The sequence below is a fragment of the Balaenoptera physalus genome (genome assembly GCF_965194825.1).
Source record: "Balaenoptera physalus genome assembly, chromosome: 16".
NCBI classification, from domain to species: Eukaryota; Metazoa; Chordata; class Mammalia; order Artiodactyla; family Balaenopteridae; genus Balaenoptera; species Balaenoptera physalus.
The window spans coordinates 39,728,879-39,746,607 of record NC_138898.1 but is presented as its reverse complement, the minus strand read 5'-3'; the positions used below and the strand labels follow the sequence as shown (position 1 = coordinate 39,746,607).

The 17,729-nt window shown below is 42.3% G+C and overlaps 1 protein-coding gene across 4 annotated transcripts in view; it reads right to left on the bottom strand.

Moving 5' to 3' along the window:
- The window catches only part of LOC309644496 (adenosine 5'-monophosphoramidase HINT2-like), a 137,769-nt gene that overhangs the window by 53,170 nt on the left and 66,870 nt on the right, over window positions 1-17,729 (bottom strand). The window lies entirely within an intron of this gene.

Here is a 17,729-nt window from a genome sequence, read left to right as displayed (position 1 = left end):
TCACTGCTCTCTGACTCTGTGCTCCAAGAAGGCCACAAGAACAGACATGCCAGTGCCAACACAATAGAGAAGACTTTGTCTGAGCTTTTATGATCGCTCACCTGCACCATGAAAGGGAATCCATTGCTCACAGGCCTCTCCACTGGCCCAGCAGGTAGGGAGAGGGCAGAATAGGAATGGGGAGGAGGAAGGGCCTGGTGTATCTGCACAGAGCTGGTCCTCTAATTCCCATTTCTTGCAGCTGAAACAATACACCTTCCAGCCCTTTGGACAATTAGCTAGTGTGGGGCAGTAGTACCTACACTGGGCTAAGCACCTGAGCCATGGGGGCCTGACTTTGATGAGCCCCAAGCCTTTGCATAAGGCTTGGTGACTCACATGTCCACTCTATGCCTCAGTTTCCTCATCTGCTGAATGGGACAAAGATACAGTGATGTCTAGTCTACACCTCACACTGGAATTCTCTAGAGAGGGCAAGTAAGAAAACAAAGTCTCGGAGAATTTAAGAGCTATAGCCAAAGTCCCAATAACTGATTAATGACATGTCTAATTCCAACTCATATTTTTCAACTCCTACCTTGGGACCCTTCACTGTACTGCAATACCTCTCATATCAAACGTGAAAGCTTATGGATAAGTATAAATAATGGCCTAAATGTAAGGTAGAATCATTCCTGTTGCACACATTTGGGTTACCACTTTTCAGAAGGACATTTGGGACCTACAAAGGAAAATTCCCCAATCAGCCTACAGATCTAACTGTATCGTCAGGCACTACCAGCTCCCAGAACATCATGATAAAGCCATTAGCTTATTCACCAGAGAATGCTGGTTTCCTATCAAGAAAAGAAAACACCTCTTCCAAAGGAACGTTTATAAGCTGAAGCAACCGTATGACAAGAAGAAGGACCATAATACAAGCAGAATGAACTGGGAATCTTGCATGGAAGCCCTGAGATAGGTTGCCCCAGTGGTTCTCAGTCTAGATACCCATCAGCATCACATGGGGAACTTTTTTAAAATGCTGATGCCTGAGCCCCACTCCAGGTGAAGCAAATCAAAATCTTTAGGGTGGGGCCCAGGCATCAGTGCTTTTTATAGTTTCCTAAGCAATTCTACTATGCAGCCAAATTTGAGAGCCACTGGTTCTCGCCTTTGTATCTTCATAATGTCTTGCTGGAGAGTGAGGGCCCCTTGAAAGGACATGGAGGCAGGCACATAAGAAGTCTGAGGTGGAAGAAGAGCAGCTGATAATGATGGGAACAGCCACCATGCGCTTCCTCCTGCCGCGGCCCACCTGCCCGAGTCATTCCTGGAGTCATCCGTGGCAAGCCTAGAAACTGTTTCCGAGCAGCCATCACCAACCTACGGAGGTTCTTCAGATGAGAAACTGGTGCTCAAGGACATTGCTGATGACAGTGACTGGGAGACAAGTTCACAAGGTAAGATAAGAATAACCCCCACTAAGTGAGGGCTTACTATCTCCTAAGCACTGGGCAAAGGGCTTCACTTGCATTACTTCATTTAACCCTCATGATAACTCTGTGAAGTGCGTATTGTGACACCCATTTTACAGGAGGGGAAAACTGAGGCTGAAAACAGTGAAATAACCTGCCTCAGCCACCCAACTAATAAGTACTAGAGCCTGGTTTCAAATCTTCACTACCCACTTTCAAAGTCCTTGCAGTTAACCAAAAATGACAGCCAGATGTAGGGGCCTACACAGTTTCTTGACCCCAATCACCCTTCAGGGTTGGAATCCTATAAAGGACTGACAGGAAAAAGTTTAAGACTTGTTTTAGATAAAACTTCCTGGGATTTTAAAGGCCAAATACAGCAAATATCCATAACATCAGAAAATCGAAAGTAAAACTGTAACAGAGTCCTTAAAAAGCTAATTGTAGTCATTCTTCTGGTCCACTCATACCCAAAGCTATCAGCCCTTTTAAAAATCTATGTAACATATGGAGGAAGAACATAGTAGGAATTTTGTTTTCTTTCTTTCTTTTTTTTTTTTTTTTTTCAATAAGACAGTGGAAATCATAGGCCCAGAGCCGACCTTGGCAAAAAAAGACATATATAGCTTCTGGCTCAGGGAATTAAAGCTGCATGAAAGAAGGCAGGACATTCTAGGTCCAAGAGGCATTTTTCTTTTTTACTAAAAAAAAAAAAGACTCAAAATATTGGGTTCTTTCTATGGAGAAAAGGGAAAGTCCCATGTGTTTGAAGGAGAGCTGACTTGACCTGCACTCATCTGTGGAGACCTTTATTATTCAGGGATCTCAGGGACTAAGCGGTTTACACTCTAACAAACCAAACTAACTACATGAATATGTATTTTAATTAACTATATATGAGCCAACCTCATGTAGCAGACAGGTTGCAAAAATGGCCTCAACGCTTTGCCTCTCCCTAAATCTCTGCTCTTGGCTGTATAATAGTGCGATGCCCACCTCTAATCCCTGGACTCAGCCACGTGGTTTGTTCTGATCAATTAAACACCAGCAGAGGTGATGTGAGCAGAAGCTTGAAATGTGCGTGCATGGTTTCCACTTAGTCTCTTGCTCCTCTGTTTCACAGGCAAGCACGCCCTGGCTAGACAGACATGTGGGGCAGACCCCACTAGTCCCAGTCAAGATCTCAGACATGTGAGGGAGTCCAGCCAAGACCAGCAAAGCTAGCCAGCCAAATGGAAACTGATAACAGGCACAGGAGGAAGCCCTACCAAGCTCGGCTCAGAGCAGCAGGACCCCCAGCCAAACCACAGATGTGGGAACAAAAGTGTTTGCTGTCATATGCATCTCAGGCTTTGTGACTACTTGTTATGCTGCATTGTTGTGGCAATAGATAACGGATACAACAAGTAATAAAAACTGTATTTGGTGACAATTTCTAGATACTCTACAAATATTAACACCATTATAAATTTTCAGTGAAAGGTATGCCCCTTCACACATGCACACACAATTTCCCTTAGGCCTGATTCTCTCCCACCTCTTGAGTTATGTTAAGAATCAAAAAATTTCCTTTGTGTCTTCTGGCAATTCAGCTATCACTCAAAGCCACACCTACCTGAAGGTAGTATAGGCAATATTCCAGGGGCTACAGTTGCCTTGAGCTTTAATTTATATCCCTTTTTTCTCCATGCAACTGGAAACTGAACTTTTTCATAGTACCATAGACACTCAATAAATATTACTTGAATGAATAAATAAATACATGAATAAAGTAAAAAGGTAAGATTCACCTTAAGTGGGGGTAAACTCAAAGTATCTATTGGTTTCTTTTGGTTGCAAGTGACAGAAACCCCAAGTGAAACTGGCTTCAGCAAAAACAGGTATTTAACTGGCTAATGTACCTGAAACATTCCATGGGTGGCTGAATCCAAGAATTCAAACAATGCCACCCCATCAGGACCTGGTTTCTCCTTGGATCTTGGCCCTGCTTTCCACTGTCTGTTTCTTTCTCGAGTTCTGAGTGGTACAGTCTTACATCCTTCCAGCGGAAAAGAGAAGGAAATCACTCCCCAACAGGCCCAGAAAAGCCGTGACTGGGTCTCCTTGACTCTAACTGTATCACATACCCACCCCCGAGCCAATCACTTTGGTAGGGGAAATGCAATGTCCTATTCAGTCAGGCCTGGAGAACACAGGAGGTGGGAGAAGGGAACGGGGGGGAGGGCAACTCTGATGAAAGAAAGTGAGGGTGTGGGGTCAAAAAGAAAAACTCAGGATTAGAGTAAATGGAAGCTGCCTCTACTTAGATACCAAGTCAACAGACTAAATTTTAAAAAAGCATATATGAAGTTACAACACACACTGTATCTGACCCCCTTGTGGCAAACCTACAGTCTCTCCACCTTTCCACTACAGCACTGCTGCAGCAACCACCTGCACGTGACAGAACCTGACACCTCACCTCAACTGCATTGCGTACCTCTCACTTTCTGTCCTGGGGCTTTCTCCACCACAGCCCCGAGGGATGCCAGCAGGAATTCAACCATCCATTCTGATACAAGTGCAAGCCTGACGTGTGAGGGAATTAACAACCCATGAGGCATTCTTGACAATGAGGGATGGAAACCAGTGGATAAATAATCTCTTCTTCTCAGAAGACAATCCTACATGGCTTCTGGTGGGTCTGGACTGAGCCCCAGTTGTTCACAGCATAAACCAGCTCAATAATATGCCATGATACTGGTTTTCTCCCTCCTTATGTCACTCTCCCCAGTCTCCCATTCCCGCTCCCTGGGATCATTTCCCAAAATAACCTATCTGCACACAGATCCTTGCCTCAGGTTCTGCTTTTCAGCAGACTCTAGGCTAATGCATGTACATACATACACACACACACACACACACACCCTCAACCATCTGCAGGAGGCTAAGAAAACACAACAAACTATGCCTTTTACTCTTCCTTGAGCTTCACATCCCTTTATCCCATCTACATATTTTTCTGCCCATCTTCAGATGGACCTCAATAGCTTTACTACATGGCCCTTTACGAAAATAAAACCTACTTGAAAATTCCCCCTACCCCCAAAATTCTCTACATCCTGAGAAGGGTCCTCTCTCTAATCAAGCACAAAGTATCAGGGTTATTAAACAGGAAGTAGCAATGGAAGAAGAAGACCAGGAAATGGGAAGAAAAGATGATGCGTGACTTGGGCCTTCAAAGGCAAATAGGATTTCCATATGCAAAGAAGTGATGTGAGGACCGCCTGGCTGACACCTGGAATGTGGAAGCCACGCTGAGAAGCATGTCTGTCTCCCTGAAAAGCAGAGGTAATGTCAGCTCAAGACACCACCACTGTGCTTCCGGAATACCCAGAGTTGCCACAAATAAGCAGAAATGGTATCTAACCCAGAAAGCAAAGCAAACATTACTTTTCCAAAAATTGCAGTACAAAGATCAAGATAAATTTAACATCTATAACACATATAACATATAACACAGATCAATATTTTTTAAAGCACAAAGATTCTACAGCTATGTGAGCAAAGGATGAAAACAGATGATTTACTTGAGAAGAGTCAGAGTTGGGTAACAAAGGGGGAACTAGACAACTGTGTTAGTCAAAGATATGCAAATTAAACAAGATGCCATTTTTCTATGAAAATAACCATAACCAAGGGACTTCTCTGGTGGCACAGTGGTTAAGAATCTGCCTGCCAATGCAGGGAACATGGGTTCAAGCCCTGGTCCAGGAAGATCCCACATGCCACGGAGCAGCTAAGCCTGTGCGCCACAACTACTGAGCCTGTGCTCTAGAGCCTGCGAGCCACAACTACTGAGCCCCTGCACCACAGCTACTGAAGCCCATGCGCCTAGAGCCCGTGCTCTGCAACAAGAGAAGCCACCGCAATGAGAAGCCCACGCACCACAACAAAGAGTAGCCCCCACTCGCCGCAACTAGAGAAAGCCCATGCGCAGCAACGAAGACCCAACACAGTCAAAAATAAATAAATAAATAAATAAATAAATTTTTTTAAAAAGAAAATAACCATAACCAAGAGTGGTAGCCTATATATCACTAGTGAGACTGTAAATTGAATGCTGTTTTGGAAAGCCATTGACAACATTATTTTATCACCTTTGATCACACAATTTCATCTTTGGGAATCTATAGTAAGAAAATAATCCTGGACACAGGAAAAAAAACCCTGAATTTACGATTTTCATACCCATTTGCAGCATTATAATAGCAAAAAAAATAGGGAACATTATCTTCTAATAAAAGGATGCTAAAGCAAATTACAGCCTGTTAATTCTCTACATTATGTAACAATTTAAATGATATTTATCAAAGATTTACAATAATATAGATACTTAACATCATATGAAATAAAAAATCAGAAAACAAAATTACATATGCAATGTAATCAAATTATGTAGAAAGAATAGCAATGCATGCATAAAATTTGAAGAAATAAACACTAAAATGTTAACAGGCATTGTCTTTGAATAACGGTACCACACTTTTCTATAGTTTAAAATGTTCTACAGTTATATACCTAATGGGAAAATGTAACTTTTATTATTTATTTCAAAAAACAGATTATTGTTTAAAAATTGTATCTATATGGTGAAGACAAAAATCACATAAAAATATACCTACCTGCAGACAAGTATTAGGAAAAACACAGAAATATGAACAGTTGTTGCACTTAGATCCGAGGACCAGAGCAGTTTTTATTTCCACTATGATTCTCATAACAACATTGTTTGCAAACCCTGCCCCCCACACACATATGAAGAGACAATGCTGAGGTTGATTTGAAGATGGCTGGCCCCTCTCCTCCACAGGGATGGGCAGAAATAGACACCAAGGCAAGAATCAAGTCATGGCCCTGGGAACCGTGGGGAGTAAATGCTCACGAATGTAAAATCAAGCAGGTCTTCCCCCAACTCTGAATTAAGGATGGTTCAGGGCATTAGGAGCTTCATCCCTGATCATGCTCCAAAAATTTTAATGCATGGGCTTCTTGACTATCAGAACCTATTACATTGACAGATCCCTGAAGAAGCAAAACTGAGGGAGAAAAGTCCCAGTGCATATAAACACATTCATGTGTATAAACATTCGTGGTCTCAAATAATGGGGTCAAATGCATTTAACCACAGTAAGGACATGACCATCTTAGAAAGTGCCCAGCTTCCTACCTTTGGACCCAGCTGAATAGTAGTAGCTACTTTCAATTTCTGGATAACAAACAAAGTTCAAGCACTAGACTCCAAAGTGAAGGGCTTGAGGGAAAGAAGGAGCTTGGGCTAAGCCAAACTGCCATTCCATTTACTGAAAGCTTCAAAATATTACCAACTCTGTTTGAAATGCGTCAGCAACGGTTCATTTTTTTCCTTTTATCAAAACACATTTAGACTGTGGTGAATGACAGCATAAATCTTAAATAGAAAAGATACAGGAAAAAAAGACCACCCGGGTAGAACATAACTGTAAATGTGTCCATAAAACTATATTTGAATTCTGATCTTATACACAGAAATGCATTTAACCTTCCCAGCAAGACGCTTTCACCAACTTCCAAAGAAAGTGTTACCAATTAAGCTAAAGAAACTTTAAGAGTCAATTTTAATTACACCGAGAGATGCTCCAATCACTTCCCAGCTCCAGTTGAAGTTTTTACTAGAGATGGCTGGAACCAATTTACGTGCTTTTATGTTGCGTCTAGACTTTAATAAGCGGTTTAAGCACGAAGCAAGCCGAAGCCAGCATCAAGCAGGCTGCAGTGTACACAGCACATAGAAATACAATAGCCCTCAGGTTCCCTCCCAGGCCCTTCTTGCTGCTATCAGAGAATCTCTCTCACCATGCGGTTTCAAAAGCAACAGGATCCAGGCTTTGTGATAAGATTCACAACCCTTTTCTTTAACCTAGTTCAAGTTTTTCTCTGCCACCTCAATCCCAAAGGCCTCCTAAGATCATTCACTCTAGCCTTTCTCTTGTTCTTAAGAATAACTGGGGGAAATGGAGGTAAGTGACTTGGAAACAGGTGCGTCTGAAAGGACAGAGCATCTGGAGGTGGGAGTCCAGATGCTGTTACCTACTAGCGAGTGAACTTCAGGAAGTCACGTGGCCTCTCTGAGCCTCCATTTCCACATCTGTAAAATGGGAACGTTACATCGAAGGTTTTGTGTAGATGAAACACAGTACTCTCTGCAGTTGGCTGAAGCAAGGATTCCTGTACCAGTGATCTATTTAAGGAAGTGCTGTCAAGAGAAATGGTGAGGGGGTCACTGGGCAGAAAAGGGGAAGAAGCTGAGCAAGGTTGAAATGTCCCACAAATTCCCAGCCTCCGACTGGTCCCTTGGAGCTCCAGAGCATACTTATAGCTCACAGTCTGTCCTGCATTAAGGTGAAGGAGCTGGGCTTTCCTAGTCCCACCCCAGTCAGTCTTGGCTACAGACGGTCAGGCTGGGGCTGGCAGGGAATGTAAACTCCCAGGCCCTCATGGCTCTCGGTGTGGGTGAGGCAGCTCCAAGTGCACAGAGGAAATCTTCTGATGGTTAGAGGTTCAAGCTGTTGGCAGAAGCTGGCACAGGAGCACCCGGCAGGCAAAAGGGATCTGGGCAGGACATGACTGCACCCAACTTTGCAAACAGTGTTGGGAAAACATCATAACAATAGCGGCTACTACAACAACAATACTTAACATTTTTGAGGATTAGGTATCTCTCATGAAGCACTTTACATGCATTAGCTAACAACAAAGTATGTTGGGTTATTACGACCATCGTACAGTTGGGGAAACTGAGGCTAAGAAGGATAAAGGAAACTGCTCACACACACCCCTAGAGGTAGTAAAGCTGGGTTGAGCACCTTGTTCCTATAATTCCAGAGGCCAGAGCCCAAGTTCCTAACTACTATCTACTAACTACTATCCTATTGCTATCTATGAAACCTATAAATTAAGAGCCAAATGGCAACCATCTTCACAGAGTCTGAGAACATAACGGGAAGGCACACAACTGGCAGGTTTTAGACAACTGAGTGAAATAAAATTCCAAACAAAATCCTTTGACAAGGCTTAGGTAGCCCACAGGCAGACTGAGACTCCTGAACCCTCCTCATACTTCTCTTATTTTTCTCATTAATATCAGAGGCTCCATAGAGAATCTGGCCAACATCTACTTAGGTTAAATGTTTAAGTCTTTGGGGCCTATATTTCCAATATTTACTATATAGCGTGGTAACTTATAGAAGAGAGAAGATAATCTCCTGGTTCCATGAGCATCACACACATTAACTGGCAAGGGTTATGTGAAAGTTGTTTGGTGCATCTGCTCTGCCTGGGTCTTATAACCTTCGAGAGGTATGAAGCAGGCTGCTGAGCTTGATGGGACTGCCTTCTCTTCATCAGACACTGACCTAGTGACAATAGATATCTTCGATTATTACTGTATGTCACATAATTGTTCTCAGACAAAAACAATCTTGTTTACTACTAATATCTACCATTTGTGGACATATTTTCAGGGATTTCTCTACAAGAGTGTAAAGGTGTCAGTGATAAGTTTTAGATTGAACCAAATGAAATTGCCATTCTTGTAGTTTAAAAACAGATGAATATTAGCAAGTTCACATGGTTCAACCCCATAGGTCACTGAGAGGAAAAAAACAAAAAAACAAAAAACCTAAAGAGGTGTCTTTCGTAAATCTTCATGGTCCTTTCAAATGGCTGAATGATGTGTAACGTGAGTAAACAGTCAGCGTTGTTTGTTAAAATCCACTGCTGTCTTTCACCAGAGCCATGGCTAAATGACAATGAATAACCAAAACTGGCAGCAGATTGCCTAGAAACTTTGAGCCAACCAAACACTTTAGCCAAACAAGGAGAAAAAGAGATTGATTTGAGTTTCCTCTAACTGGCCTCAAGGAGGTGGTCAAAATTGATGGGTAAATAGGCCAAACGAAGGTGGCAGAAAGAAGAAAAAGAAAGAAATCATAAGCCTGGCTAACTTTCAGGCTGGATGACAAATGCTGCGTGTACATGTCGGCCTCCAACCCCCTCCCCCTCATGCCTGCAGCTTACTATGAGTTATACATATCATTAAAAAGCTATATTTCAGCTAATCTGTATAACTGTGAAACTTGAAAACTCAAGATTTAAAATACAAAATCAGAACTGTTCTGCTCTATCACTTCCGAGAGCTATAATCACTAAACCTTGGGTCTGAGAGTAACAGACAACATCCAGGGGATGGCAGATGGGTTTCTAGGTAGTACCTGCCTAGACCATCAAGGACGTGGGAGAAGGAGTAGCCATGCATGGACCACACATCTGTCCTCCTGACCTGGGCTTCAGTTGACTTATCTGTACAAGAAGACACCTGAGCTATGAGCATCTGAGCATCCTTCCATGTCTAACATTTCGAGATTTTTTCTAATTAGCTATAAATGTGACCTCTTTCCTGATACTCGGTCATATACTCTTGGTTGCCCAGAACTTTCTATTGCAAAGGAACAGCAGCAGCAATCCAACAAAAGCCACCTTATTCCTTATTTCTTCCCACTTTGAGTTACCACTCCTGCCCTCCTCTTAGCTCGGCTCAAGCCCACTCTATTATGTTGTTTTAATAATGTACTAACAACAGGTGCCGCATATCATGTCTTTAAATAATATCCCACAAAGGAATGTAAATTGGTGCAGCCACTATAGAAAACAGTATGGAGGTTCCTTAAAAAACTAAAAACGAGTTGCCATATGATCCAGCAATCCCTCTCCTGGATATACACCAGGAGAAAACTCTTACTCAAAAAGATACATGCACCCCAGTGTTCACAGCAGCACTATTTACAATACAAAGTGCTTCTTGCTTCCAAGACATGGAAGCAAACTAAATGTCTATCAGCGGATGAATGGATAAAGAAGATGTGGTAGATATACACAAGGGAATACTACTCAGCCACAAAAAAGAATGAAATAATTCCATTTGCAGCAACATGGATGGACCTAGAGATTATCATACTAAGTGAAGTTAAGTCAGAAAAAGACAAAGATCATATGATATCACTTATATGTGGAATCTAAAATATGATACAAATAAACTTATCTACAAAACAGACTCACAGACATAGAAAACAAATATATATATATATAAACAAGTATATATATATATATATATAGATATAGATATAGATATAGATATAGATATAGATATAAAACTGAATCACTTTGCTGTACACCAGAAACTAATACCTCACTGTACATCAACTATACTTCAATAAAAATTTTTTAAATTAACAAAAAATAACAATATCCCACAAAGCCTGTCACATTACCATCTCTCTGAATTTGCTACAGATAATTCAACATTGTGCCACTGGTGAGCCTATGAACATCATTTCCATTATCTTGCAAGTGACCACTTTTAGGTCATTGAAGAAACTAGATGGGATATGTGCAGAGACTTTGTCTCCTAACCACATAATATTGTTACCTTTTTCCACACAAACATGGTAGAAGTAATATCGATAGGAGCTTCAAGTTATTGAGTCCCCCTTTTTTATGGCCTGAGGCCAGTCCCAGAGCACACAGAAGGGTGAAGAAGAATGGAGAATGGATCTGGAGGAGCAAATGGAGATTATCAAGGACCGTCCCCCACTGAACAATGTAGCCATGTTTGATGTCATGGGACCTTGTTGGCCAGGCCACTGGAGATGGTTTCAGGGATTGGATCCTGTGCCAAAGGCAACCATCCATAGGCTTGGCCAGGTTTGAGGAAGCCTGGCATGAGAACTCTGACCAAGAGGGCTCCTTATTTGGTGGTAACTTCCTGACTCAGTGGGATTCTCTCTGTTGGTGAAGTTTGAATGTAATATAAGGTCAAGGAGAGAGAGCGATAGAAAGAGTAGAAAGAACAAAAAGCCATGAAGGGGCTTCCCTGGTGGCGCAGTGGTTGAGAATCTGCCTGCCAATGCAGGGGACACGGGTTCGAGCCCTGGTCTGGGAAGATCCCACATGCCGCGGAGCAACTGGGCCCGTGAGCCACAACTACTGAGCCTGCGCGTCTGGAGCCTGTGCTCCGCAACAAGAGAGGCCGCGATAGTGAAAGGCCCGCGCACCGCGATGAAGAGTGGCCCCCGCTTGCCGCAACTAGAGAAAGCCCTCGCACAGAAACGAAGACCCAACACAGCCATAAATAAATAAATAAATAAATAAAATTTTCTTAAAAAGCCATGAAGGCAGAGTGGAGACAGACTTACAGAGAGATGAGGAGACAAGAAGAAACCGTGCCATGAAAATGGCAGGGCCTCTCATGAAGGGGCTGCCTTCTCCTGCAAGGTGACCACTTGCCACATTTCCTTAAGTGCCTGTGTCTCTTGTAGTAAAATCCCTGATCTGCAGTGTAACTTGACCCTGCCTTTGATCCTTACAACCTGAATGGCTCCAATCAGCAAAATGCAATTCCTTGATTTTACAGTTGAGCTAATTGAGCAAGAAGAATTAAGAATATACCAAGGTGACACAGAAAGTAAGTACCCACCATGGAATTCAAATCTGGTTCCATCTGTCACAAACCCACGGGCTCTCCACTGAGCCACATTGCCAGTTTCAACCCAAGACAGGGCTGTCCCAATAACAGAAAGACAGTTTCCAGATTTTTCCCAAGAAAATCCCCCAATGATTGTAGGATTTCTGCTGCTACCAGTTGATAAATGCTCATGCTTTTTTTGGTCTGGAGCTCACAGCCTTTTAAGAGCCATTCATAATGGTCTGCCTAACTGAAGGAGGTTAAGAGCACCATCTCAGGGATGTTGGCAGATGTTCCTGGCTAAAAAGGCTTTCTGGCATGTAAGAGAAAGATATTTCACACCAGTTTCCTTTCCTTTCCTAGATCCCTCGAGACCTGAATGTGACCAAGACATACTGGGAACAGTGTGTGACACTTCTTCCAAACAAACAACACTTGAACTTAGGAAGGACAGAAACTATTTCCATTATATGCATACTTCAGCTGGTAGAAGTCACCAAAGTAACAGAACCATAATTAGTGACATAACTAATAATGAAAACAGAGCAATCAGAAGAGTGGTGGGCAACTGAGGCCTGAGAGATGTGAAGATGTCAAGATCTGCAGAAGGCTTCTAAGACCTCCTGCCTTGTGGAGACTTATAGCCCAAGACGGTGGAAACACGTGTTCCATAATCCCCAAATGGTCCCCTTTATGGTCTTATCATTAATTTGAAGGGAAAGTTCATTTCCACAGGTCAAGCTTCGCAGTGAATGTTGAGAACCCAGTTCAGCGGTGGAAAAAGCTCTAGAATGTTTTTCCACATTCAAACCAGGGCTTCCTTATCAAGTTCATCAAAGCATTTTTAAAAAATACAAATGTCTTACCAATTTGCCCAGGAAGAATAAATCTTCACAGCTACCTCAAAGGCTTGACAACTTTATTTTCATTGTGTGGAGCTGGGTGGGTCCCCCTGAACTGGGCTTCCTAAAGAGACCCAGCCCTTCTCCACAGTCTCCAGCCCTGCCACTCCAGTGAGTGTGATCAAAGCAGGAGGAAAGCCGAGCTGCTGAGCCTCGAGGAATAAAGCTAAAACAACAGATTTGTTTCTTGGCTTCTCTCTTAAATACGTTCAGAGTGTTTAAAGCCCTGTAAGGAAACACTCTGGGGCCCTGGATATGAGAGAAGCACATCTAAACGCCTTCCCAAGAGGAAATCTCTCACCTCGGTGGGGTAAATTAGCTCATTAAGAGCAGCCAGAAGCAGGCAGGAAACCTGGGAAATAGGATCTTTAATTCAAAGCACAGAAAATTATAGATTTCTTTACACATTAAAAAAGCATTTATCTTGGCTAAAAATGAAACGACTTTTCAATGATCAACACATGGTTTAAATCTGCTTTGCTAATTTATATCTATCCACCAGTCTGTCTAGATGTTCGGCTACCAGGAAATTCAATTATAGTCAAGAAATCTTTGTTGAACACCTACTACGTGCCTGTGGCACATTTGTGACTTGTGTAAATACAAACAAAAATAGAAGGCAGAAAAAAAAAAATAGAAGGCAGGTGTCTACCTCCTTGCTCAGGAAGTAGGACTTATGTGTATTAAAAACTGGAAGACATTTTTATTTCACTTAGAGAGTATTTTTGCATTGAGCTTGGATGAGAATAATGTACAATGGAACACTAAAAAGTGCTGTGTTCAATGGAATCAAATGGTGAGATGTGTAGAGGGAGGAATGGGTCAAAAGGAGGCAGGAGATTGAAAAAGAGAGGGTGAAGTTTCTTTGGAGGGTTTCCTAGTGCAAACAGGACCTGAACTGACGCTGAAAGAGGTCAGTGCAGCCTCTAGGAGATCTGGCTTTGGTCTCTTCTCTGCTGCTGGGATCTCTGACTACTCCAGTTCTCTGAGTCCTGATTTCCCCCTTTAGAATAAACACACTGGACTTGAATTATTCATTATTCATTCACTTATTCATTCATTCACTATTCAGAACCAACTATCCATACCAGAGAGTCTGGATGTTTTAGGATGAAGCCTATGGGCTTGCTTTGAACCAAGGCATGAAAGAAAGGTCTCTGCTCTCCAGGAAGGGCTCAGACATACATGGCGCCATGACAAGTCCTATTGTTACCCTCCTTTTTACTTATCAAGCCATCTAGGTTTGTTCTGGGGAAAAAGGACACAGGATTGGTTAAACCTAGTTGGGAGAAGGGGTCAAGGAGTCTGAAATATGGGGAATTGCAGGAGAAATGCCATGAGGGCAGTTATGTGGTATCTAATGGGTTCACATGTGGTGACAGGATGAGGTGGGTGTGGTGACAAGACTGAAAGGTAGTAGAGGGGCTCAGAGGAGAGCTGCCATTCAGCTCAGAGTAAAAAGAACTGACAGACCCTTTGAGGCTGGCGTGTCACCCTGAGCCATGTGGCCAACTGACAAGTCAGGAACAAGAACAGGGGTGCTTAGGACTTAGTCCCAGTTCTGTTACTGGGTAACGTTACCTACATTGTTTGAGTCTGTTGAACTTCAGGGTCTCCATTAGTAAACTTGGGTTGATAAAATGCACGTACGTTTTCCCCCTCACATCTCAAAAAGAATTTGGAGAAATGAGTAATAATAATAATATCCAGCATACTCAGAATGCTAATTTTATATCAGTTTTCACGTATTAGCTCTGGGCAGAGCCTGTGCCTAATTTTTCTTAAACATAATACCAGCCTCTTTGAAAAAGGTACCATGTGCAGTTAGGGGTTCAAAATTATCTTGTTTGGTGAAGTTTGAGGAAATTTCTCCATTTGAGAAATTCCACAGCAGCTCTTGGGTGTAAGACCAGGACATCTAATGCTGCCCGTGAAAGTACAATAGAATGCACACATGTCTATGGGACATGCTTTGCTTGAGTGATTGAAACCATAATTAAACATCTCACATCATCTGCCATACTTTTGATTAAACATAGTAAGAAGTGAACATCTGACAAGTGTAAGACGCATGCCCCTCCTGTTTGACACTTCCATCCAGCCCTTTGACGCCATTCCTGGATATGAAAGGAATTCTAATCAAAGACATGCCCATTCTGATTTGAGACAAACATCACTGTGGTTTATAGAAAACTTCCTTTCTGCACTGACCCACAACCTAAACAAAAGGTCAAAATCACTTAAGTTGCTTCAAAAAGGACAGTGGTGATACAAGCCAGCAATGTGGTGTGGATGGAAGCCCATGCAATTCCTTTGTAAATTGCAGAGCTAAGTAAACACTAGGAAAGCCTGCTATTGTTTACTCTGATACTTTAGTTAACACTTCAGAATCGTTAGCTGTGGGCCCTGGGGTAAAGCTGCTTTTTAAACTCGCTATTTCACAGTCAAGGTCGACTTCTCCTATAGCCAGCAGATCCATAACCCCGAAGGCCACATCCTCTGGAGCCTCAGACACACATGTTCAGCTCTCACAGGCATCAACAGGGGGGCTGCTCCTGAGACCCTGAGGCTGGATGAGGTTACCTGCCCTCCTCTTTTACCTAAAGATGAAATGATAAGGAATCAGAGCTTGGTTTATCCAATACAGAAGGCCAAAAGCAAGAAAGAGTACATTGAAACTGAACTACAGCTGATTCCCAAATTTCTTGACACCAGAAATTTTATTAATGTAGACATGTTAAATTATCTCCTCACCAAGGCACCCAAGATAAAAAACCCTCTGCTTCAAATGTCACCTATTTATAAAGAATGTAGTGGCCACATATGATCAGTGGAACTTAGTAATCCAATTATCTTAATATATAGCCTCTTGGCTTCCATATTTGCACAAAGATTTTGTATGTATACATAAAAGATTTTATATATATATATATATATAATATATATATATACATATATATATATATTATATATATATATATATATATGTTGTTCTAGAAGGCAGGGGTCTCCCACTTCAGCCATCCAGCCACTGACACTAATTAGTGTGGTAACTTTCAGATATCAGTGAAGCTCTCTGACATGTATTTTCACTTCTTTTATTAAAAATGACCCCCAAAGCACTCAATGCTCTAAAATTCTGTGATATCTAAGAACTAAATGAGAGACTGTTACTGCACAAGTCAATAAGCATTGCTAGAGGGAACTATAAACTTAAAATAAAACCTCTGGGGTGTATGATTATCTTCAATTATGAAGGACAAGACATTAATCATTAACAGTGCACCATTGGCAAAGGAGCTAAATTAAGTAAGTACTAAGGTGACTTTCTGGGCTGTGCCCAGGGTGCAGCCCTAAGCAGCTAGACTGGTACAACACCTGCCCTAAGAATTAGCTGGATGTATTACCAAGGCCAGGCAAACCTAAGCTGCCTGGGATTAGGGAAGGGACGAAACACATATGCACAGCGTGTCTAGAACACTCTCCAAGGTCAGGACTTGCACCCCAGGCCCTGTGACAGGACAAAGAATACCATCGTCAAGGCATCCCTTCATTTTCAACAGGCTGGGTTCATTTGCAAGTCATACAGGAGCTACATTCTGCACAAAAGATAAGTATCTTAGCCAGCCCACAGAAATCTCAACAAAGAACCCCTGCCTTCCAAACAGTCATAGAATTGTTTCAACGAGACCTAAAGTTATATGCAAAAGTGATTCCGATGAAAGTACCTTCCATGTTCGAGGAAGAAAACAGTGCACCCCATCCCCACCCCCAGCACACACGAGGCAGGCAGTTGATTTCATCTCCAGGCACTTGTTCAAAATGGGCACTGGCAGTTTAATTATCCTGGATAAAAGTAGTATCCTCTGGACCCTAGAAGCAATGACCCTTTCCATAAGGGTAAAAATTCTGTGGATTGATCAAGGTCACCTCCCCAACCATGGCAGTCATCAATCGATGGGTCAATCTCAAAACCAGTATGTTGAGTAAAGGACACAAAAGAATTTATACTGTATGATTCCAACTGTTATGAAGTTCTAAAACAGGCAAAATGAATCTACAGTGATAGATATCAAAACAGGTTTTGGCAAGGGGAGGAGGACTGTCTCATAGGAGCCCAAAGGAACTTTCTGGAGAAAGAGAAATGCTCTGTGAGTTACATGTGGTTATGAATTTGCCCAAAATGACTGAACCCACACCGAAGATCTGTGCATTTCACTGACAAGTAATTTATACATCAACTAAAATATATGGGAAAAAGAACGGATGATCCCTCCTGGGGAAGGAGATGGTAACATGAAGATGAAAATGACAACACTCCAATCCTCAAGGACTTTCCAATGACAAGGGAGACACCATCTCTCTGACAAGGTCAAAGAGTGTGGGGAGGAAAAGATAGAGTTGTTGAACACATTTTATAGCATGCATGTGGCCTCCTGTTTTTAAGTCCCAGTGACTGAAAAGGTTTTTTTTTTAATCAGTTGAATGGGTAATCCTCAGTCTAAAGTAACTGTTGGAATGGGGGGAAGAGGGGGCAAATGTGCTGTCACCAGACAATAAACAAGATTACAAACTCCAACATCCCCATTTTGGTGTGGACCACTTTATAGATCGTGTCCCAAGGGCTTCAAGTTTTAAGATTATACATTTCCTTGAGGTCATGGAGCCCCATTAATCTTCGCTGAAAGGCACAGACTGCATGGGGCTTGAGGAACATGAAAATATCTACCCCTCTGCCCTGGCCCAACACCAAAATGCCCACGTCACAGATTCCTTAGGGTTAAAGCACAGGTGGGACCCTTAAGGACCCAACATCCACATCTTACCCAC